The following is a 7,484-nucleotide window of genomic DNA, read 5'->3' as shown; positions in this document are numbered from 1 at the left end:
AATGTAAATATGTACCTACATATATATGTACACGAGTACACGGGTATGTCTACTGAACCAGAAAAATGTCATCAGTTTGTTTTTTATTCAATATCACGCTTATCAACGATTTTATTAATCAAATGTATTGTAGATAGTTAGAAAAGAAATGGTGGATTACACTAATTTTTATACCCTGCAGACATTTTTCCATAAAAGCTAAAAACATTAAGTTTGTTAGAATGTTTGTAACGTGACTTAAGAGTCGTTGAAGAGCACTTAAGCCATATTCACGTACAATATGCTTTATCGGCAAGAGGATATGAAACGACAGACTTCAATATTTCAAGGACTGTTATCCCGAGGAAGAAGAATGATGCAGCTAATATATTTAGTTTTGGTTATCTGTTTGTTTACAAATTTGTTTATTAATTTTAAGTTCCATGGTACATTAGGACGAATGACATCCTCAGGGACATCAAGATTGATCCCATCAAAAAATACATAAAGGATAGAGCCTTGAAATTATTTGCGAAATCTAACAGACTTACCAACACCGCGTTATCAAATCTCAGATTGGTTACAGGCTCCTCGGGGAGGTATGCAGATCTGAGGTCAATTATTGTTTAGTCTAATGAAGTGATAAAGAAGAAACCTCGAGTTAAAAAAGAGTATTAGTGCTTAAGTGCACTAGCTCAAAACAGCTTCAACATAATAAAATACAGTATATAGACATTTTATGAACCCAGGGAATAAAATAGTAGAGAATGAATTCTTAAGAATTTGTTATGTTAATATGTATGGTTGTTTAAGGCAGTAACTGATGAGTAGATATCCTCCCGCTTCTCATAATGTAAGAGTATTCTTCGTTTTAATATAAAAACGAACATCCGCATCTTCGATAGAAGGACCAGGTGACCAACGATTTAAGTGCGCTCGGTACTACCAACTGACGACACCAAGCAACTGACTCACGTCTGTAATGGCCAACTAAGTAAGTAAGTGAGCAAAGGCTTGTACGCCCCTGGTAGCAAAACCTGAACTCATGAAATGTGTGGTGTTTTTTTTTTATTTTTCATCTAAGTTTCTACAACTTCGACAAGAAGTGTGAGAAGGTATGAGCAGTTTCTCTGCGTGGTTTATTATGGATTGACAATGGATTGAGACTATGTTGTTATTGTTATGGTAATGACACTTATTCATTTTCTAAAGACTAAAAAGTCATTCAAGTCTGTAGTTCCGCTTTTTATTGTAGAATTTGTTGGATTATTACAAAGTATGTGATATACTGATATATGCATCAACACGCATCTTTTAAACATAATCTGATCTGTTTCTGGTAGATCTGTTATGGATTGTAATTGTAAAAAGCCACTACTGAATACTTCGGGAAACTGGATTAGACAGCTTATCTAAAGGAGTACCATTGATTGTGTTAATATTTTCATTTGATGTCTTTCTGGGAAGTCATATTATTCATAGCTTTGTTCCGAGCCAGGAGAGGAATACTATAGTGAAGGCTCTTATTCCTGTCTGATGTTATAAGTCAATAAGCATTTCAAAGTACTACAAATTAATAAAATAGTAATATACAATTTCGTGTTAGGGTTGAAGTCAGGAGTGAAGACTACTATGTCGTTGTTTAATTAGTTACATAAAGTATACCCAGTTTTTTATTTGTTGTGGTTTCTACATTCTTCGAATATACAGCCATAGTACCATGAACAATTTGATATCTGTGATTTATAGATATTTCAGATCTGCATTTATTATCAATTCTTGTCGTAATAAGAAGAGTTGGAACACACTTTAATGTAGAGTAAGATTTATAACATCTTATCTGTTGTCCAAAGGCGTTGAATTTTTTAATATGTCCGTAATCCATTTGCAATTATTTGTAAGTTCTGTATCATTAAGCTAATACAAATAATTTATATTATTATAGAAATTAATTAAATCTTAAGTGTTAAAATATATGATTACTCAATTTCCAGACTTTATATAATTGACTGATTATAATGATTATAAATGCCAAATCCTAAATTAACATATGATAGATTTGTGATAGATTTGATTGTCAAATGCTATTAAAACAATGCTATCAAATCAGGACTACGAAAAGGATAACCATTTATAAATATTTTACAAATTTAACTTGTCTGATTTATTTACATTATAGCATATATCTGTTGTTTCTGAATGAATCTAAATAAAACCAAAATATTTTTTCTAGATATAATTCAAAAAAATGTATTTTCTGTAGCTCATGCCGATAACCGAGTTTAATGGTATTTTCCGTTTTTACTATAGCAGCTATTAACTTTCTCAGACGTCATGCCAGTCAGCTCATAACTTAAATGGCTCAAAAGCAGGGGTGTATGGATGTATGCAACTGGTTGATTTACTATTTCGTGCCGGCTTAATTTAACGGTCTTTAGTATTACATCCTAAAATGTCGTTGCCATATATTTTCAAAATAAGTTTTTTTAATATATTTTCTCATTTCCATATTTACAAATGACACGCAAAGGCGTTTTCCGGAGCTTTACAAAACGATTTCTTGTACTCGTACATATGTTAAATATTGAGTGTATTATGTCATTAACAAAAAAGGTTAAATAAAATGGAGAATTATTTTACGTAAACTGCTAAACTAGTAGATATGTAAGTAAGATGTCACAAACTATATATTTTTCAAAGTACTCGAACCCAAAACCAAAAGACGACTTAAACAGCTGTTGTCTGCTACTGGAGTTTGTTGTTTGCTTGTGGTACGACGATTCCGGAAGAAGAGTTCGTTGGTTTGTATATCGCCTTGTGTGTCTTTTAATTTTTATGCATAAAGTTATGTAGGTACAAGGATAAAGGAAGAACTTTTCGCTGGCAACATGAGAGCAATTACTAGGTTAAATTTTTGCTTTGTTGTTTGAATATTTAATATTTTTTTACGATTTGTAACAATTGTCATATTATTTGCTAACTCAATGATTAATAAACTTTTAAATTGGATCTCCACCAGGTACAAACTAACAGGATTAAGTTTGCTTTAATTATTTATACAAATTCAGATCATACTTTGCAACGAATAGGCAGACCTGTTGACTATATTTTCATTTCAGGCAATTGTATTCTATTTAACAAAGTCTGAGAAAGTCCAAAAATGTTATATTAAGAGGTTAATATGGACTATAATGGCACCAAATACTCATATATGTTACAACACCAAGCAACGAGTTCTTTAAGGCGTATCGGTGGTTGCAGACTCGCCAATCATCTTCTTAGTACCAAATGCGATATTTTTTATAATAATACATCTATTGAGACGAAAGAGGGCCTACTATTCACTCTGAAAATATTTATTTATGAAAATATTTATTTTGGATACATTATATATAAAATTATTCATATAATTTATAAATGCTTCTCAGATGTGGGCATTAATAGCAAGATACCAATTAGAATTGAATTAGTTATCAGCTGTTTGATTGTCGTTATATTTCAAAAAGTATCTATTGTAAAAAGATTTCGTTTGTTAACTAGATTTGAAAAACTTTATTTTATGAACTATTGTATAAGATATCGATCTGAAGAATTATATGTAAATGATATATAAAATTTTTATTCATTATGAATCCGTAACTTAACATAACTTGGAAAATACTTTTTGGCAAACCAACAACATCCTCAGGTGCACCGTTTTAATTTCTAAATAAAATTTTATTGAAATATTTTTACCATATAATAAAATAATATTGTATTTGAGCTATATTTAAAACAATATATATTATTGTTCATATTTTCAATTCTAATATTTCTGAAGGTAATTATTGTTTTGCCAAAAGCTACGCTTCTTATGAGACAAGGACTTAATTATTTTTCATAAATCAATATAAATTTCTTTGTTACTTGTTTTTTTTTTGCTATTCGAAATCCTTCTAAATTTTTAAAATAAGACTCTTATGAATAAAAATAAGTTCATATAGAATAATATTTTCGACCAATATAATTACTTTAAAGTTATTCTTTTACTTCAACACTGTTCCAAGATCTTGAATTTGTTAATAGTATATATTATAACATTAATAATTATATAATGTATATCTATTGTGTTTTTAAAGCTTTAAGATTAACTTTTGGGTTGGGTTATCATATTCTATGCGTCATGTTTCTGATTGCAATTTTCTTAAGATTATTAGATTATTGCTATATATAAATAACTTATAAATATTATATTATATATATTATATAATATATATTATATAATATATTATATATATTATATAGTATATTATGTATTAATATTGAAAGGATTTAACACAATGGTTAGTGGTTAAATGATTCAATTAGACCCAATAATATTGAATAGTAGTAAACTCATTCCAACACTACAAATATTAGACTTATCAATCTTAAGAATATTACAATCTCTTCAATATTTATGATGTGCTTTTAGAAAATTTATTTTAAATGCAAATTTAAAACATCAATAAATAAAAATTGTTTGCAAAACTATTTAAAAATCATGAAATCTATCGATTAGAGTTGGATCTTTAAATTATTTCCTTTTAATAGTAAATAATATATAACCTGAAATACACATGTCGAACTATTTTTAATACCAGTTTTTTAAAACTGTTTCAATTGTATTTTAAAAAACATAAAAGTGACAGATTGATATCAATAAATAAATTTAAACATTAAACTGTTAATTTTGGATTAACTATCTATTGACATATTGTAGAAACCTTGACCATGAATTTTACATATTTTTGAATCGGTCTTCATAACTTAAACATGAAATATTTATAAAAAAACAATATTAGCATTTACAAATAAAAGACATTCCATCTATAAAAAAATATTTTCAACATATACGGAAAATAAAAATTTAATAAAATATTGCAAAAATTAATCAGACGTCATTTAATATATATAAATGGTAAACTAATAAGTGACAAATGATATATAATCTAGCAAAAGATAAACACCGTAATGAGAAGTATTTATGTACATTTCTTGCTTAATTATATTTAGTATTATACATATAATGTCAATATATGACTACAGCAAAAACTATTAGTAGACTTAAAACAAATAGAAAGGAAAATAAATATGAGGTAGTTTAGAGGCCTATTGCATAGTAATATTCGATTGGAGATATTTCAAGTGTTGTAAGTAGGAAGTTTATTGGCTTAAATCTTATAACTAAGGGTGTGAAGGGAAGAAACTGAGCTGCGGTTATTTACCATAAAAGATAAAACGTAAGTTTTTGACTTATCAATGCTAAATGGTAAACATATAAAACTATAGTACTTTTACAAGTTTTTATAAAATTATGTTTTGAAAGTATTTGATAGGTCCAAAACCTGAATTCTTTCCATATATATATTGTTTAAGTTGAGGAATTTGCAAAGCTATTGTGCTATCTCTATAGATTTGGTATACATCTTTAAATCTTATTGTCTTGATAAACTGCAGACTTGACTTATTTCTCTATACGATTTAGAATAATCATTTATATATTTATTTATTTACGCATCAGTGATGGGCTAATTCTTGGAAGGTATTTTTTTTGGCCCATTTTATTCTCTTTTCTGAAAAATCCGCTAGTTCCATTTTACTAAGTTCTTAGTTTTTTAAGGCAATAATTCAACATATAGTGCTTTTTAATGATTCTGATGTTGTTTTTATTTAATTGTATAAGATTCTTAAAAGGTATTAGTTGAAAAGTCACTATAACATATTTTGAATGTAATAGTCCAAGAAAATTACCCCAGTATAACTTCTCTGTTTCACCTAGTCTTTCTAAATGAGTGACAACAAGGTACCTCTTCTTACGTCACAGAATTGTTATGTATGTATCTCTTTCTGGATTTTCGTATTTCCTCTTTTACAAAGGAAATTTCTTGATGAATAGCATAGTTAATATATAGTATGACATTTTTAATTCTTTTCTAACTTTTTTATTTACTTCCGTTAAACTTCTATACTATACTAATACTACTTCTGTAGTATTTCTACATTGAAGATATTTACTTGTTAAAGTTAGTTTTGTAGAATATAAATTTATCACTTAAACTAAATATCATTTAAATTGAGTATTTGTCACAAATATGTAACATATTTTGTCCGTTTTCTAGGCTAGTTGCAAGTCCTTGGTTACAATATGATTTCTCCAGGTAGGTTTGCGGTTTAAATATATTCCCAGATATTTCACAAGTTCATATTGTGGAATTGCAATATTATAGTTCAACTTCTTGGACAGTTTTTTCGTTTTAGACTGCACTTCAGATATGTATCCTTAGATATTTCATAGACTTTCATTAAGGGGATTTTTATATGATTTTTCCAGGTTGGCCTGCTATTCAAATTTAGCCGCAGATGTTTCATAAATTCACATTGTGGAATCGCAATTTAATGGATTGACTACTTGGACAGGTTTTCATTGTCGAAGTGGATTTAGATATGTATTCAAAGATATTTTCCAGACTTATATTAAGGGGGTTATTATATGATTTTTCTAGTAGAACTGCGGTTCAAATTTAGCCTCAGATATTGTGTAAATTCATGTTGTGGAGTTGCAACATTGTGGATTAAGTTCTTGAACATCTATTTATTCTCAAAGTTCACTTCAGATATGTGTGATTTTTCCAGGTAAGCCTTGGTTCAAATATATTCCTAGATATTTTATAAATTCTACAATGTGAATTTAATAGTAATATTAGTAATATTGTGAATTAACTTCTTGAACAGGTGGTCATTCTCAAAGAACACTTTGAATGTGTATCCTCATATATAACACAGATTTAGATTGTCGGATTACAGTATGGAGGACTAACTTGTTGACAGATTTTTCTTCTCAGACTAAATATGATCACAATTTTTAAGCGTTGACCTTAATTTTCCATTAGTAATTATTAGTAATTATTTATCCATAAACCTCAGCTGTTTTTACTTTAAAATTAGTGTTATCATTAATAAAGTAACGATTAACATGATAACGATGTGGTTGATGTTATTGTAGTTCACGATCTTTGTATAGCTTACAATCAATATTTAATTACTTATATTTAGTTAATTAATTATACATATTTAGTTATAAATATTATACTATTCTATCCACTCTAATTAAAACATTTATCTATTATACGCTTTAATAAATAATTAATCGATTTTTCAGTCGTTGAAGCCATAGTTCCAGTCTCGATCAAATGAATTTATGAGTATTTCAATTAATTAAAGTAACAATTTTTCAAATTTATTTGAGGCGTTGATATCCGAAATTAAATTGTTTAAATATTTGATTATAGACGAAGGTTCACTATAAGGTGAATATCCTCATTTGAATATTTGTTACGGGCATTATTATTGGTTTCTTTGTGTTTTATTTGGTTTTGTTCGAAATACAATTATATATTTAAATACATAATTTGTATTGTTTTGTATACTTTATATGCAAATACAAATGAACCGGAAGTCTTTGTGGTGCTTAGCAAGAATCGATC

The sequence above is a fragment of the Teleopsis dalmanni genome, chromosome 1 (genome assembly GCF_002237135.1).
Source record: "Teleopsis dalmanni isolate 2A chromosome 1, ASM223713v2, whole genome shotgun sequence".
NCBI classification, from domain to species: Eukaryota; Metazoa; Arthropoda; class Insecta; order Diptera; family Diopsidae; genus Teleopsis; species Teleopsis dalmanni.
This window is presented reverse-complemented; position numbering follows the sequence as displayed.